The sequence below is a fragment of the Eschrichtius robustus genome, chromosome 5, assembly GCF_028021215.1.
Source record: "Eschrichtius robustus isolate mEscRob2 chromosome 5, mEscRob2.pri, whole genome shotgun sequence".
Classification (NCBI taxonomy): Eukaryota; Metazoa; Chordata; class Mammalia; order Artiodactyla; family Eschrichtiidae; genus Eschrichtius; species Eschrichtius robustus.
In genome coordinates this window covers 79118127-79135410 of record NC_090828.1, presented here as the reverse complement: position 1 = coordinate 79135410, position 17284 = coordinate 79118127, and the positions used below count along the sequence as shown (strand labels likewise).

The 17284-nt window shown below is 41.3% G+C and overlaps 1 protein-coding gene and 1 pseudogene across 1 annotated transcript in view; both read right to left on the bottom strand.

Annotated features, from left to right (window-relative positions):
- CACNB4 (calcium voltage-gated channel auxiliary subunit beta 4) overlaps nucleotides 1–17284 on the bottom strand; it is a 259187-nt gene that overhangs the window by 93688 nt on the left and 148215 nt on the right. The window lies entirely within an intron of this gene.
- On the bottom strand, nucleotides 13431–14308 carry LOC137764926 (baculoviral IAP repeat-containing protein 5-like; annotated as a pseudogene).

The following is a 17284-nucleotide window of genomic DNA, read 5'->3' as shown; positions in this document are numbered from 1 at the left end:
ACCTGGTAGTACACATTCTCCCTGTGGAACCCAGACACCTCTGTTGTTCATCAGTATTCCCATTCTATCCATAATTGCTTGTTGGTCAATACATGGAAGGAGATGAGTGATTTTCATGGTTTAAATTTTACAAAACTTGACAGATCAAAAGAGAATTCTTAATTCTTGCAAGATAGCACAACCTTTTGTAACACAAAGGTTACAGGATGCAAGAACTATGATTGGCGAGAACCTCTGCAGCACTATGCTTTTGAAAAATAAAGTCTAACTTTAGTTTGCCTATATTTTAAATGTATTATCTAGTGCATTAATGAAGAATAACATGTTACCACATCACAGCAGTGGAAAGTCATTCTGATAACTATATTCCAATATAATTTGTTTCTTTTGCAATCTTGTATTTTATTTTAAGCATTTAAAAACATTATTCTGAGGAGTCCATAAACTTCACCAGACCATTCAAGGTATTCATGACATAAAGAAGTTAAGAGTGCCCTCTGAAAATGGAAAGGAGAAATGGATAACAGGAGGAGGAGCAAGCATCAGCAGACAATGTTCTAACATGGGAGAAATAAAAAGATATTTGTACTGCAGATAAGAATGATTCACTACAGAGGGAGGCAATGATGACATAGGAATTGGGAGAATTGCTAAAGCAATGCTCTTGAGTAGGCAAGAGGAGATGGAGAATTAGATTCATCTAATGGATGGACAAATGGAGGAGTTGGCCTAAGATAAGAACCTGGGTCATGGGCTTCCCTGGTGGCGCAGTGGTTGAGAATCTGCCTGCTAATGCAGGGGACGCAGGTTCGAGCCCTGGTCTGGGAGGATCCCGCGTGCTGCGGAGCAACTGGGCCCGTGAGCCACAACTACTGAGCCTGCGCGTCTGGAGCCTGTGCTCCGCAACAAGAGAGGCTGCGATAATGAGAGGCCCACGCGCCGCGATGAAGAGTGGCCCCCGCTTGCCGCAACTAGAGAAAGCCCTCGCACAGAAATGAAGACCCAACACAGCCATAAATAAATAAATAAATAAATAAATAAATAAACCCAAAGTTAAAAAAAAATTAATTTAAAAAAATAAAAGAAAAATTAAAAAAAAAAAAAAAGAACCTGGGTCATTTGTGCACCTACAGAAGAGAAGGCAGAGAATATGGACAGAGTAGCAGGTAGGGGGGAGGAGATGCTGATGAGACCCTATGGGAAGGGGGAGGAGATGCTGATGAGACCCTTCTTCTGATTGCTCCTGTCTTCTCATTAAAATAAGAAGCTAAGTCATCAGTTGAGAGTGAGGATGGGGAGGAGGTGCTAGAGGTCTGAGGAGGGAGCAGAAGGTATGAAGGAAATGGTTGTGCAGAAGGGTAGGAGAGTGAATGGACTAGTGAAACGCAGAGTGACTGGAGAATAATACCGGGGGACTCTCTTGAGGTTCATGACCATGAATTTCAAGTGAATCACCATGACTGTGTGCTTTACTCTAGTCTCATCCAGCTTCAGTGGTGCAGGTGCTGAGTAGGTGGAGAGTTGGATGCAACCAGGGTTGTGCAAATGAAGACAAAGCAAGAGAATGGCAAGATTGCTGAGGGTGGCTAATGGCTTGAAAAGAAAGAGCGTGGATACAGAAGAGGTGAGTGTGACCAATCAGATTCATTTTCTCTTTCTGTCTTTTCCTGTCTCCTGCTTTCCTGGGAGTCAAACACTAGAAAAAGGAAAATCATCAGGCAGGTGGCAGCAGAAGCAGAAGCAAAAGGCTGTATGGTGGAGAGGCATGGGTGGGCTGTGAGTAAGCATAAGTCTTAAGTAAGCAGAAACCTGTGTTGAGTATGAGGTAGGAAAAGGAGAAGACTTGCCCAGGAGAATGGTGGACCATCTCCTGAGAGATGGTTGCTCTATCAGCTTCTACTGCTCAGGGCATGAGCTGCTCAGAACTGGTCCCTGGAGCTGCTTTGGACTTTGAGCACATACAACTATCTGCATAGAAGGGTGTAAAAGCAAATGGGAGCTATTTATTGCCTAATTTAAAAAAATATATCTTTTTATTATTGAATGATTTTCAACTTACAAATGGGAGTGTTTGACCTGTTTAATGCCCCCTTTTATAGCACTTTCTACGTTTTGTGTTAAATTGCAGATGTTCAAATATAAGTATTTGAATAACTACAATGTAACAGAACCACAGGCAGCCCTGTGAAGACCAGGACCTCACCTGGTCGATTCCCATGCCTTAGGACATCCCTTTGTGCTTGGGGGGCAGTCCACAAATGTGTAGGCGTGATGACTCTTAAGGGATTACACCCTGATCATCTCTCTCCTATTTCTGCCTCCTTGAGAAACTGAGTTGCCTAAGTGGTCAGAAAGGTAGCTGAAAAATCAACTGTGGATTTGCAATCCTTGTACTTTATTTGGCAAATAATTCAAAATTAACCAAGAAAGTTAATACAGATGGATTCACTATTCTGCCTAAATTCAACAAATAGTGTGCCTTCACCTTTTGCCTTTTTTTTTTTTTAAGCAAACTGGTTCTAGTCTCCACCTCCTGGACATTCCACTGAAGGTAACACCTTCCAAGCCAGAGCTTCTGCCCCCACTGTCATTCCACCAAGAGGCTGTCAAGCCATCACAGTGCTTACGAAATTCCACTCAGTGTTCCTGATGGGGAGGCAAGGGGAGATGGAGCCACGAGAAGGGGTATCCTCTAACTGCCAGAGGAAAAGGAAAAGTATTTGTAAGTTCCAGAAATGAGATCACTTATATGAGTATATTTCAAAGATTTTTTTTACCACAACCTACAGTGAGACATAATTTTATCTTGTGACCCAGTAAACACGTACATACACACACAACTGAAATCTCAGATTCATAACTCTTACTATATGTAATGCTCTCTGATAGTTTTCTATTCTATTTTTATTCTATTTTATTTGAGGTTTAAAAAATGCTGGTCATAATTTACTAAATGGATTTAATGACTCACAAATGGGTTGTGACCCACAGTTTGAAAATATTAATCTGTGTGAATTAGAAAACAAAAGATACTAATTTTGATACAACTGAGAGAAATGGGGTGGAACATGGAAATATGTTGAAGTTATATTATTCAGTGAAAGGGAAAGTTCCAGAATATTCTATACATATATATATATAAACACACACACACATATAATAACATAAACACACATATATATTTGTGTGTATCTTTACATATAGTATATATATGTGTAATACTTACATTACAGTTTATTGTGTAATATGTGGAAAAGTACTATATATAATGTTCTGTAATTTGCTTTTTTTCACTTAATACATCTTGAAAATATACGTATTATGCAAGAAAATGTTAGCAGCTACTCATTTCCTGCAGTTAAAATATATAAACCTATAAACTCACTTCCTGCAGTGAACTCTCAGTTTATACTAGGTCGCTGCAGTATAACAGCTGACTATTGACCAGAAATTGCTAAGGAACCTGTATCCTGTGCTTGCTCTGAAAACAGAACCAGTTTATGAGTGATGCTAACTAGTGACTACAACACAATGCTTGGGAGACCTGTTGCTGATATTTCTATGAACAAACTAGGCCCTGAAATGGCCCCAAAGTGGAGGGTGTCATCAGCTTAAGCTTATCTATAAAACCCAGGTTACGTTTAGTGTGTTCTAATTATTTTTCCTGAAGAGCCTGCTTATCCAGTCTAGCTGGCAATGATATATGCAGTACATAACACACGAAGGTTTATTTTCAGGCTCACAAAAGGAACACGGTAACACCAAATTAGGGATATTCAGGCATCGTTAAATTACGAAACTCAAAGATGCTCCCAAACCACATTTCACACTCCCGTTTGGTCCCAGGCACTCCCTTTGTCATTTTCCCAAATGAAGACACAGGGCAGCGAAGTGGCAAAGGGTTTTATCCCTCTCTGAGACCCTTCCAGACATTCCTACATTGATAAGAACTGAGATTTGGAGGGTTTTCTTCAAAAATAATAAATTTACAAGTAGCACAGTAGGAAGACAAACAAATGATTTCCACCCCTCCTTAACATTTCCTACAATTCAAACAGGAAAATGGAAATCTAAACTTCCATCAGTAAGTTTTGAAAATGAATAGAAAAAAATTGTAGTATACCCATATATCATGCAACTATTAAAAAGCGAAAGCTCTCTAACTATGATGTGGATGAAAGCAAAATAATGAATACGGCACAATCCCATTTTCTGTAAAAATTAGTTACCAAAAAAATGATAAGGTATATTTATTTGCACCTGACTGAACATGAATAACCAATGGAAAGACAGATGCTGGGTTACTAATATTGACATTACTATTACAGAAGGTGAAAATGAAAGAAAGCTAGAGAGAGATGGCTAACTTTTGCTTTTACATTTCACTGAGTTGTTACAATAATCACATATTACTTTTATAATTTTTTTTTTAATTGTGTGATTGATTTTTTTAAAAATATTTATTTATTTTGGCTGCACTGGGTCTTAGTTGCGGTACACGGGATCTTTAGCTGCGACATGCGGACTTCTTAGTTGTGGCATGCAGACTTCTTAGTTGTGGCGTGTGAACTCTTAGTTGTGGCATACATGCAGGATCTAGTTCCCCGACCAGGGATCAGGCCCAGGTCCCCTGCATTGGGAGCATGGAGTCTTACCCACTGGACCACCAGGGAAGCCCCCTACTTCTATAATTTTAAAATTATAAAATAAAGGGGAAAAACATTTTAATACAAAGTACAATAGGCCACCAAACAAGTATACCTCCTGAAAGAATCTGTGCAAGAATGACAGATTTCTACCACACCTAAAGCTACAGATGAGACATGAGCCCCAAATTCTGAAGTAGCCAATGCTTGGCAGTCAATAAACACCACATGTGAGGGCCCCTCACTGGTGGAGCTTGGGGTTATAGACAACACTAGAGAATACGTATCCGATATGGGTTGCATTGTGTCCTCCCCAAAACATATGTGGAGCTCCTAACCCCTTATAGATCAGAATGTGACCTCTTTTTTTTTTTTTAATTTTTTTCTTTTATTTATTTATTTATTTATTTATTTATTTATTTATTATTTATGGCTGTGTTGGGTCTTCGTTTCTGTGTGAGGGCTTTCTCTAGTTGTGGCAAGCGGGGGCCACTCTTCATCGCGGTGCGTGGGCCTCTCACTATCGCAGCCTCTCTTGTTGCGGAGCACAGACTCCAGACGCGCAGGCTCAGTAGTTGTGGCTCACGGGCCCAGTTGCTCCGCGGCATGTGGGATCTTCCCAGACCAGGGCTCGAACCCGTGTCCCCTGCCTTGGCAGGCAGATTCTCAACCACTGCACCACCAGGGAAGCCCCAGAATGTGACCTTTTTTGATTACAGAGGTAATCAAGTTTAAATGAGGTCATTCTGTAAGAGAATAATATGTATACTTTGTCTTTTTCCTGTTGCTGTTAGGACCTAGATATTACAAATCTCACAAATGTCGGCACAAAAGCTCCACAAACTTCTAGCCCCCAGAACTATAAATACAATAAATTTCTGTTGTTCTAAGCCACCAAGTTTGTAGTGCTTGGCTATGGCAGACCCAGGAAATTAATATCGTATCCAACAGGGTAAACTAAAAATGTCAGTGTCTCATGCTAACCTTTTATATATTTCACACAATTCAGTAATCTAAGAACAGATTTATATTTTCTGGTTGCTCTGTGGACACATGTCCTGTGTCTTTAGCAAGACAGGAAAGCACCTTGACCATATCTTATTCTATAATGATAGTAATGATACTTGAGGTTACTTTCTAAATATTAAACATTGTGCTCTGCATGCATTATTTTATATAAACCCTACCACAACCCTTGAGGTTGTTAGTTTTTTTGTTATTACCATTCGCCTTTTTACAGATAAGGAAACCGCAACTCAAAAAGACTAACCAACATACTCAAAATCACATAGTTAGAAGCTGGGCCTCAAATCTGGGTCTGAGCAACTCCAAGTCCACTCTTTGAACTGCTAAACCCCACTGCCTCCACTCAGACCCCCCCAGCCCCCGCCCACAGTGTGTGGTACTGTGATGAGCAGAGGACAGGCTTGTAACATTGGGCTCCTTAATTCAGCTGCAGCGACATTTGAAATCCAATTCTACATATTTTGAGAGTTTTTTTTTTAACTATAGGGTCACCATTAAAATAACTATATTGAGGATTTTTTTTAACTTACGTAGGAGATTGCCTAAGATAGTTATCCCTAATAGGACTATGTACCAAATACATGAAAGTTCAGTTATTAGACTTGATAAAGTAGGAATTGACTTGGAATATGAAACCCACAGTCTCACGACTACAGAATGTGAAGCTGGGCCTTTCACCCTGAGGAGAGTAATAATCTGAGGGGTGTAGATTTTCCCACTCCTATCTTTGAAGGTTTCCCTTCAAAGAATCTGAAAAGCTTACAAAAGGGAGATCTAGATTGCTTTCTGAAAGACTATTATTATCCTTTGTTACATTTTTTTATGTAAGTGAATTTACCCATTTTTCCCGAACGATTATTGGATCAAGTTTACAGGTGCTAATACATGGAGGAACTCTTAAGCCAGCTCTGAAAAACAAAACAAACAAACAAAACTACATCAACTTTATCTTAAGATTCCCAAGATTTGGTCAATTAAATAATCTGATCCATAATAAACTGAAGCTGTGGAATAAAGTACAATTCATGAATTTTTCAGTACTATTTGAAACAGAAATGTAAACAGCTTTTGCAGAGTGCCAGAAAGCCTATGTTAATTTTCCAAGGAGTGGAAGTTCAGACATCATACAGTTAGTAATCCTTGTTTAAAGCATTCTGGGGAGCAGCCAACTCTGTTAATTACACAGAGGACTGTGGCTTTCTTGCAATGAAAAGCCATATTTTGGTTCTAATGGACATTTAAGGATCATGATGTGTTCTGGTTCTGCCTACTTCTTCAGGGAATCTTAGCCAAAGACCTCAGCCAAAGAAGCAGAAAATGGTAGTCAGAACTCCAAAGAAATGTTGTGCAAAAAACTTTGCCTAAGTGGTTCCCATTCCACAAAGAATAGTAAAAGGCTCTGGATGCTGTTGTGAAAACAAGTGCTGAAAATGAATCATGTTGTTTAATTTCAGATCTGTGAATTCAAGTGCTCTATGCTTGGGAGGTCCTGTTGTATTTGATTCCTTGGTCATTTGTGTATCAACTGCCTCCTTCAGGGATGAAAAGTAGCCTTCTTGGGAGCAGGTCTGACACTTGAAAGTGAAAGCCCTCTCCCCCTTTCATCTTTCTCTCCCAGTAATAAATGACTGTGAAGACCCTGGGGCCTGGACCACCTCTCATTAGGGAAACAAGATGCCTATTGCATCATCAGGTATAAAGCCAATTCTCTTCCTGAGGACTAGTATGCTTTAGTCTAATGTGCACCAGAAGAACTGCCACTAAAACCCTCTAAAATCCCTCCTGTGTTTCAAGATTGTCAGTGTTCTCCAACCTCTCAAAGCATAAATCACTGAAGATGCTTCAGTTGATTTATGGAGGTCATTTCATGAGAGTGCATTTGGTATCTTTATATGTCTCACTGAATAAGGTTTTCTTTGCAGGGATCAGAGAAGGTTTTGTCAGAGGCGACGTGTGGCAGTCATGGAAAAGGCACAAATTACCTTTCAACCCAATTTCAGCAATGAATAAATTCCAGTCCACACTCACAGAGTTTTCTATTTGGAAACCACTAAAATGAACACATTTCAGTGAATTCCTATCAGAGCAGGCCTGTTAAGTGGATTCGTTGGATAATGATCTGTGTGCCAGAAAGGCCCTTCTCCCTTCCAGTCCCCTCACCAAAAATCTTTCTGCCAGTCCCAGGATCAATTTCTACCATTAGTGTGTTATTCTTTTAAGCGTTAGAGGTTTGTTTCGTTTTGCCTTGATCATCCAGAACTCGCTATGAAAATTCAAAGACCTCTTGAGGGGCATTACATTAAGCCTTTTTAAGCTATCAATTCACTTCCCAGCTACCCAAGAGTTAGTTAAGAGCCTGGAGGTGAAAGAGGAGGGTAAAGAGAGGGATCTGAGATGCCAGGACCTCCCAAAAGGAAGGAAACCTTTCTCAACTGATTTCTATTTGCAATGTGCTTTTGCATACTATGGAGAAGATAAACAGGATATTCTGGAATGGTACCAGCTCAGAAATTAGAGAAAACCTTGAAGGTTTTCTAAGGAATCAATACACCATCTCTGCATCTATAGTCTGGGGAGCTCTATGCCCGGGGTTGTTCATGTTCCCCTTTCCTGTAGACAATGGATATATGGTGACTTGCAGAACCTGCAATGGAATCTTATGTCATGGTGCCCTATTTGATGGCTGTTAAATGGTCACTGATGTAATGGTCAAATTTCAAAGTCTAACTTCCAACTGACACACAGGATCACCTCATTTCAAAGTTGGAGGATGTCTTAGAGAGTATGTAGTTCACTTGCCAATTTAAGAATCGAGATCCATCTAAATAACAAATGCCAAGTGGTCTTCCAGTCTCTGCTTGAACACCTGCCAGGCTGGGGAACTCAAGCATTCAGTTTTCAGAAAGTTCTGAAATTTTATTCTTATGCATTATAAAAATCTGCCTGCCTGAGATTTCTATCCATGAATTCTAATCCAATACCCTGAGTTCCCACACAATAAGCTAGACACACATGACAGTCATTCAAACAACTGAAGATAGCTGTCACATACCCTGAGTATTTCATGTACCAGAAGTGCTGAATAACATGCACACTACCTTTGATTTAAAGAAATTCTAGCATATTTTCAGCAAATATTAGTTAATAAGGAGAGTAAAAGTCTTGTCCGAGGGCCTCTGTTTAAGTATCCTAATGTGCTAATATGGCCTCCTGGACAACCATGTCGGCAGACATGTCAACAGACATGCATATACAGAATGTACCTGCCCATCTGAAAGTTTTGGGAGGCTATTCAAACCATTCTGAACTGTTTATTTCTTCTTTTATAGCTATATATTTGCATCTTCTTTTTAGAAGGACTACAAGATACAGCATTTTAAAATTTTGGACCCCACTTAATTAACTAGCCTCTCACTGGTTATATAAAACCCTTTGCAACCAAAGCTTCCATTTCTCACCTGTGTCTTTACAGAGTGGCATTGTGTCTGAGTGCAGAAGTGGGGCTAGAAAGGAATGGGACCCACTCCCTTGGGTATAGATGGGTATCATTGGTGCTTAGAAAGTCACCCATTTTTACTTTCCCCTTAGGTTGGATTCCATACGTAAGACCTTTCCTAACATTTCAGAGTTTTACTTGGATGTCAGTGAGATTAAAATAATTTTTTAAAAAAGGACATCTGAAGTATGAGTAGGGTTGAACTACCCCTCTTCCTCTCCCACCCTCAAAAATGAAAATAATCTGAAATTTCTTGCATTTGGAGAATCTGGGTGGAGGGACGGTAACATAGTTGCAAACACAGCCTCAGATGTCCCAAACTGTGGTAAACACAATGGAAGGAGTCAGGGACCACAACTGGCAATGTTTGCTGGTGAGAGAAAAGCTGGATTGGGAGCCAGGAAATTTAGATTCTTTCTCAGCTCTGCATACTAACTTTGAGACCTTCATTAGATCTTCTCAACGTCTCATTTCTTCGTCTTTGGAAGAGACATAATACTTTCCCTACATATGTCCCAAGGTTGCTCCTAAGGGAATTTTAAAAAGCTAGCATATATTGTTGCAAGATATTAATCCTTTTGCTTTTCTTTTTCGCCCTTCCTTGTTGCAGCCCTCTTCTTTCCTCTCAGTCAGCAGCAGCCACATTGCCTCAGGGGACTGGCATCCCTTAGCGGTACAGGCACCCAAAGAGCAGGAATGCAGCGAGAAAAATGAGTCTACACTCAGTTCTGACTTCCAAAAGAAAAACAATTTTTTTTTTGATACTTACATGAGAAACATGCAAAACAATAAAATAAGCCCAAATACTTATTTTGAAGCAGTAGGTTTTGTTGGGAAAAGAAAGTTCCTGTGAGAATCAAAGGAAAGACCTTCAAAGAGTAGGCCAGAGGAAACCAGATGACAGTCACCTGGATTTTGAGGGTCGAGGGGAAGGAGAGATAGCACAGGGCCCTGACCTTAAAGGAGGTTTTGCAGAGGGCCTCAGACAAGGGGATCAGGTCTAAGAATCCACTGGAAATAAGTGGAAATGGCCCAGGACTTTCCTTGAACAAATGACAAAGTCTGGAAGCCTCCAGACGAGGCTATATGAATTATCATTTATGTCATCACTGTGGGTCCCTTAGGCTGAACTTCTTCTCTCTGGCAGATGAAAACTTTCCATTCACAGCTATGGGCACCTCACCCAGGAATCAGCCAACCAAAGTGACTCTCCATGACCCAGCAATTTGCTAGCCCCTTCCAAACTGCTCTATGTGAGTACCACTCTTCTCAACGACCTAGGGCACCTGCCAGCACCCTCCATGACCAAAGAAAAATTGGTGGGCCTGGACAATGATGAAACTCACCCTGTTATGATATAAAAGTTTTTTGGAAAGGAAAAATATAGTACACAAATGTAAGGACTTACGAAACAAATAAAGGAAAAAAATTGTTTCATTCATCTCATTCCTTTCAATTCATTTGTTAAAGTAAAAGAGCCTAGCATCTTAGATAAGACTGGCTATGAATTATATCATATTTTATATCAAATAATCTGTCCTACTCCTAAATTATACTCCTGTTAGTTACGAAATCGATCCAGAAAAAAATTGTTCCAGCCCAATCACATTTGCCCAAATAACGATTCCTAGTTTATCTGCATGATTGGCAGTGCTGACATGTATATGTATGCCAAGTGAAAAGCAAATTAAAAGCAGTAGAATCCAGTTTTTTTCCTAAGAAGAATGGCTCTTTCTAGTTAATGTGACACTTATAAACAAAGCGTGTTCTGAGTCCTTACTGTACACACGGGAGATGTGAACCACACAGCATGACACAGGGCCTTCTGGAAAGAACCTCAAGAATGTTCCCAAAGAGAAGCCTCTGAATTTGTGTAGGATTTAGACAGAAAATGTGTAAGTGGTACCAGAAGAGAGAAAAGGCATGAACAAAGGTAAAAAAGCAGGAAAGGGATTAAGTGTTGAGGGAGTGGAAATTTTCAGCTAAAATGCTTCTACAAAAGAGGGTTCTAGACTCACCAAGGTCATGTGACATTTCTGTACTGTTAAACTTCATTGTAATAAAATGAGAGAAAAATGTATGCCCTTTTATTCATAACCTAGCTGTGGACCACTGCCTGAAAGGTTTGTACAGATGCATGTCACAAGAGATGTTCACATAATAAAATTTGTAGTTACCAATGCAGTTTTTTTTTTTTTTTTTTGAAATGAAATAGTTTTTATTCTTCGGCAACTACCAAGATGACCCCCAGAGGTTTCCAATAGGACAGTAACAATCCACCTTGCAGCTTAACTTCATGAAGGAGGATGAAATCAAATCTACCATCTTAACATCAGGCCTCAGCCCTGCGTGAGCCGGCCTCGGGGAGGAGAGCAGGGTACCCGTGCGGAGGTGGTGATGTGGAGAATGTGGCACAGACGTGGAGCAATGGAGACACAGCCATTCAGGGCTGACAGACCGCCTGCAGCAGCCCACCAAGTCTCCACAGCTCCGAGCCAGGTCATTTAGAAGGGGTTCAGGCCACTGCATCGTCCTCGGGGAGGAGCAGCCAGTGGGCGCCCTCCAGCTCACTCGGGCTGGCTAATTGTGCAGCCATTTCATAAACGACAGTTTCTGCTAGATATTTCCTGCTACTTTACCTTTTCTCCAAATCCATCTAAAATTCACATTGGTGTCCCCAATAACTAAGAAAGGCTCTGTGCTTACTTTTAATTGTAGTTTGTCCTGTTCTGTGAAATAATAATTCAAACAAAAAAAAGAAAACAACATTGCAGAATCTTAGGAGGGGCTGAGGGCTTTGTCTCAATTCCTCTCCTCCTCAAATGAAAACGATGTTGCTACAATAAAAAAAGCCAGCTGAGGCAACAAGGTTCTACGATCCCCACATTACTGGTGAGGAAACTGCAGCTCCAATTCAACAGGCGCCAGTTCCAAGCCCACAAGGCAAGCACACCGTTAGAGGGCACAGTTAGGGCCCGGAGTGGGTGTCCCACATGCCTTTTTTACAACTGCCCCAACTCTCTGCTTAGTCCGTGCTGGTGTTGAAACTCAAATATCACTGAATTTGTGATCTTGCAAGACTGCAAACAACATAAATGACTCATCTATTTTTTTAAGAAGTTTCCCCCAAAGAGATTTTCCAATCCACTTTTTAATTAATTTATTCCTTTAGGAAGATTCACATTAGAAAGACAGCGGAATTATCAGCTGCCTAATCCACATCATTAATGGGAAGTAGCTATTTGAAGAGTATTAGAAATACTAAGAACAGGAACTCCTTCCTTGGATTTTTCATCCCACCCCTGCCTGCTGTGTCCATGGATGACAGCTGGTCCACAGCAAAACTTCCCAGGAAGAATCCCCTCTGTGTGCCCTGTTAACTAAAGAGGAAGAAGCAGTGAGCCAGGCTTCTGGAAAGTTCTTTGTCTGGCACAAAGGACAACCTTCTCCTCGTCTACTATAGAGAAATGTTGCAAACTTTCCATGTGCCACTGGAGGTGAAGAAGTATCTTCAGCTGACCTCAAAAGCAAGAGGCCAGCTCTACTCTCAAGACATCAGTCCTTCTGCATCCCCTCCACCCCCCTAGCCGCTCATGCTGCAGTCATGGAAAGGGCTCTTACACAGATCAAGTCCAGAGGCAGAGTCTAGGGCCTAATCCCATAGTTCCCTCTTGTAAACCTGAAAATCACAAGATGGGATGGCGAGGAACGCCTCACACACAGGGGCACTTTCAGAGGCGTGGCAGGGATGGGTCTGTACAATCCACCTGGGAGGAAGGGAGCTGCTGAGACACCACAGACCTGATGGGGTAAAAAGGTATGGTCACAGGACCTGCAGACGTCAACGTGAGATAATACAGAGCACCCGGAACATGAGAAGTGCACACAATAAATGGAGATTACGCAAATGAAATTTAAAATGGCATCCTTAATCCTGTTTGTCCAGTCACAATGGACCAATGATCGCATTCACGCATCACATCTCAGCTGGACAGCCAGTCGTCAGTGTGAAGCCCAGACAGGTCACTGTAAAAGGGCTCTACCCACGTGGACAAACTTCTCCCCTCACCCTGCTAAGTCCAGGAATCAATAAAGCAAAAACTACCAAAGAGAAAAGAGAGAATCTGTCACTGTACTTAGCACCAGCTGTACAACAGAAATAGCCCCTGGCACCGCCTTCAAGAAAAAAACCAAAAATACAGGTAAATATTCTAATTTCAAAATGTTGATGTTCTCCTTTCCTAAGGCACAGTTAAGAGGCCCCAGAGGAAAGCTGGTAACGCTGAGGGCTGTGCCTTGGAAAGGATGTGTGTGTGTGTCCCTGTGGGGCAGTGACGGTGGGGGTGGCGTCACTCCGAGGCAGCCAGCTGCTCAATGGCACAGCGGACTTTCTTTGCAGTTTCTTCAAATTCTTTCTGCTTATTGTTGGCTTCCTTTGCAATTTTGTTCTTGGCTCTTTCTTTATCCAGTTTTAAAAATTCGCTGAGGGGTTTCCCTGGTGGCGCAGTGGTTAAGAATCTGCCTGCCAATGCAGGGGACACGGGTTCGAGCCCTGGTCTGGGAAGGTCCCACATGCCGCGGAGCAACTAAGCCCGTGAGCCACAACTACTGAGCCTGCGCGTCTGGAGCCTGTGCTCCGCAACAAGAGAGGCCGCGACAGTGAGAGGCCCGCCCGCGCACCGCGATGAAGAGTGGCCCCCACTCGCCGCAACTAGAGAAAGCCCTCGCACAGAAACGAAGACCCAACACAGCCAAAAATAGATAAATAAATAAATAAAATTAAAACCTCCTACTAAATTAAAACATTATATTATTGATCACTGTCTAGCTTTAAAAAAAAAAAAAAAAAATTCGCTGAGGGTTAATTCTTCAAACTGCTTCTTGACAGAAAGGAAAGCACAACCAGATGAATGCTTTTTATGTTCTTCTATAGGGTCGTCATCTGGCTCCCAGCCTTCCAACTGCTTGAAGCAGAAGAAACACTGAGCCAAGTCGGGCTCGTTCTCAGTGGGACAGTGGATGAAGCCGGCCGCGGCCATTCGCAGCCCTCCAAGAAGGGCCAGTTCTTAAATGTGGAGATGCGGTGGTCCTTGAGGTAGAGCTGCCAGGCCGGGGGCAACGACGGGGTATTCATCCCGCCGCCGCCGAGCGGTGCCGCGATTCAAATCCGGCGGTTGTCGGCCGCCGCGGGGCATGTCGGGAACCACCAATGCAGCTTTGATTAAGAAAAAAAAAAAACCAGGATTCTAGAGTAGGAGGCCAGAGGTTTCACCACTGACTCCTTGTGACCTGGGGTAAACCTGAGTGTCGCAAGTGTCTCTGGGGCATCCAAAGACTTGGGAGATAAGGCTGGAATTTAAGTCTCAGGTTCAGCATTTACTAACTGTTGGGCTTTAGGCAAGATATTTGTCATATCTGAGCTTCGTCTTCTTCATCTGTAAGTGGGCACAATGCTACTACCACCTGACTCACTGATCCTGGAGGTGGAAACCGCTTGCCAACTAGAAAGTATTAAAGAAGACAAGGGAGAGTTATGTGGCATGAACTGTTTAAAGTGGGATAAAATGCCTTTGCCAAATGCTTGTGTTTCTAACAGTGGCATGACTCTAAAGGGTCTTGGAAGAGAGATGTGTGAAGGTATTTCATTATGGTGCACATAGCTGTGCCACTCTTCTTTTGGCACAGAACTATACAGAAATCCTCAAATAGGCATTTGCTAACAATAACCTGATGTAATAATCTATTGGTTTCCTCCGTAAGCATGCTGTGACTAATGACTAATTACCCAGATCCTTTGAAATGAATTTATCAACATAGCCAGTGTTTTATTTTTGGAAACTCTAAGTTGTGAACTAAAGGAAGACTTATTCTGAAAGTATTAGACTCTCTCATGCTATTATTTCAGAGACAAAGAATTCTTCTGGATGAGCAAGTAGCACTTAGAAAGTAAATTTCCATTTAGTACCTCCACAGAAATATATCAAATGAACCAAGCCAGACCAGGAGTGATTTGGAAAGAGAGACTCTGCTTCAGCTGCCTTCCTACTCCTTTTTGACTGCCCCCAAAGACGCAATGAATTGTTCACTTTAAAATGATTAATTTTATGTTATGTGAATTCCTCCAGAATTAAAAAAAAAAAAAAATGTAAGGCTAGCACCCCCATCAAGAAGTTTATGGTTATGGTCTGATAAAGATGACAAGCCTACCCTGCACTCATCCAACAAATATTTCCTGAATGTGTGTTTCATTCTGGGCATAGATGTAATACTAAGCAATGTATATAAACAATGCAAAGTGCCTTAAGGTTGGGGGCTTTGTAGCAAAACTGAATGCTGGGAATTAATGGGGAGGAGATGAGTGCTGGCTTCTTGGCTGTGCTAGAGAGCATTATGAATATAAGTAAAAGGTGAAAAAAAAGGAAGATTTTAGCCAGAAAGAATGGAAAAAAGGCCCCAAAGTGACCATGAACATGGCATGCATGCTGGATAACAAGGAAGCCACTCTGATTTCCATGTTCTTCTTTTCTGATATGGCTACAAGAAATGCTATTTGGAATGCATCAAGGCATGGAACAGAGTTAATCACAAGATGGGTTAATCACAGATTGTGTGCTCGATGGCTGTGCAGGTGCCTGGAAACAGGATGCCTATCAAGGTATCAACCTCTGCTGCTGGTTCCAAATGTGTCCTGCCCAAAATGTCATTATCAGAAACTTGGATGAAGATATAAATAGCACTGATGATCAAATTTACAGTTGACCATAACATTGGGAGAGAACATTTATACATAGGGTGACAGACAGAAAATCCATAATCATGGCCAGATTGAACAAGATGAAATTTAATCTAGATAAAGATATTTACTTCTGGAGGAAAAAAAATCTACCTAAGTACAGTTATAAGACACTTGACTTAAAAGTAGTACAAATAATAATTAGAAGGGCTTGTGGTTTTAGTTGACTATAAAGTTAATATTAACCATGACAGCCCCACCTCCCCCAAACTAATATAGGGGTCAGTGCAAGGCGCCTCATGTTAGAATGAATAGTGTCAACCAGGAGAGCCTCCAGACGAGAACCAGGAGGGAAGGGATTTTTGAGGATCATTTGAAGAAACTAGTTGTGTATTATTTGGGGAAGACAACACATGGTAACCATTTACAAATACCTAAAAGCTAGTGGGTGGAAAAAGGGCAGAACCAAGGTCAATGGACAATTTTATACACACTTCAAATTTACCTGTATTCAAGAAAGACATTTCTGACAATTAAAGTGTATGAAAGGGAATGTGCTTCCCTACGTCGCCTGTGACTAAAGGTGTTAATATTGCTCCTGAGTGATAGTTTGTGTGGGTCATTGATCATCAGATGGATACAGGATTAGACTATCTAAGGTCCCTTTCAGTGCTGAGCTCTGATGGTTCAAAAGAGATGAAGAGTGTATTCCATAACATCTTACAGAAAAACCTAAACAAACTTTTTGGTCAACCCAATAGAAAGGGTCAAAAGTTAGTCAGAGTTCTTTGGGTCTGATCTGGAGGATAGAAGAGAGTAAAGTATTAAGCAGATGAGAGACATGATAAAAGTTTTATCTGAAGACAGTTCTAGGAGGAGCATATGGAATGGAGAGAAGGAGAAAGATGGGAAGCCAGGAAGCCAGAAATTAAGCTGTGGCAGTGATCCGGTTATGAGGCAACAGGGTCTGGATTGGGCCAATGGTAATAACAGAATTAAGAAGGAAATGCCATAATACATAGTATAAGAAAAGCTGTCAGGATTTAGTCATTAGCAACTTTATGGGAGATGGAGTAAAGGCATAAGCTTATTTGAGTTACTGGAACTGAAGTGATAACAAGAGACTCAAGTGGAAAGGGCTGGTAGGCAATCAGGCCTGTGGTACCGGAGACTGGATGATACATCACAGATAGAGATAAAGATTCGAGATTTATTGGAATAAAGCTGATGGCTGAAGTGGAGAAACAGAGGGGCTCTTAAAGAAAAAAAATGAGAAAAGAGGAAAAAGATCAAGGTCTAAATTAAATGTTAGGAAAGAGCAAGTGGTAAGGGATTCCAAGGTGGAAGAGAAGACAGCAAAGGTGATACAGGAGGGATCAGAGA